We start from the raw sequence: 1,014 nt of genomic DNA, 5'->3' as shown, positions 1-1,014 counted from the left end.
AGACCCAATCTGGGACTTAGCCGATTTTTCTCTTCATATTATATGGATCCTGGACTTAGCCGATTTTTCTCTTCATATCATATGGATCCATCACTAGGCCATCTCTGCTTGCTTGTGTGGTAACTTGGAAGTGTATTTCTGACAGACCCAATCTGGGACTTAGCCGATTTTTTCTCTTCATATAATATGGATCCTGGACTTAGCCGATTATTAGGTTATTATATATGGATCCTGGACTTAGCCGATATTTCTCTTCATATAATATGGATCCGGGACTTAGCCAATTTTTCTCTTCATATAATATGGATCCGGGACTTAGCCGATTTTTCTCTTCATATAATATGGATCCGGGAGCTTAGCCAATTTTTCTCTTCATGTGGTAACGTATGCCAATCGCTCACAAGTCATGGATAAGGGTACTTGTGTTCTTCCATCTTCTAAGTCCCGCACGGGGACATCGTGATCGCCCCAAGTCCGGAATAGCGCCAAGTCAAGCCCCACGGTGGCCGTGCAGGACCTGTTAGCGGCGGCCCCACTGACAGCACTAATCCGGACTTAGAAATTATATCTTTCTAATCGAACACCACCACAACGCAACACCACCATACCACCATCTCCTTGCAAGTACCTAAGTACCCGCAACTCCATGGTGAAGGCAATGTCACTCCATCACCAACCTCTTTGCATTGCAAGCACTTGCGTACCTACAACACTCCGAAGAATGGCAACGGGCGCGCGATGCTCGACTCCACACACCACACCACACACACCACCGATGGCCAGCCAGCCAGCCAGCCCAGCTAAGGGCTAACCCACCAACCAACCACCAATGGCCTAGGCCAGCCGGATCCCACCTTCAAGTCCAAGCACAGCCAAGTGCAAGTACCGCCAAGTGTTCACCCAACCAACCATCACACCAGGTCAGCCGGCCAGTACCCACCTTCAAGTGCCATTACCCTCGGGTGCAAGCCCAATCAAGTGTTAACCAACCAAACCCGGCCCAAGGCAGCCAAC

The sequence above is a fragment of the Anopheles coustani genome (assembly GCF_943734705.1).
Source record: "Anopheles coustani chromosome X unlocalized genomic scaffold, idAnoCousDA_361_x.2 X_unloc_32, whole genome shotgun sequence".
Classification (NCBI taxonomy): Eukaryota; Metazoa; Arthropoda; class Insecta; order Diptera; family Culicidae; genus Anopheles; species Anopheles coustani.
Note: the sequence above shows the minus strand (reverse complement) of the source record.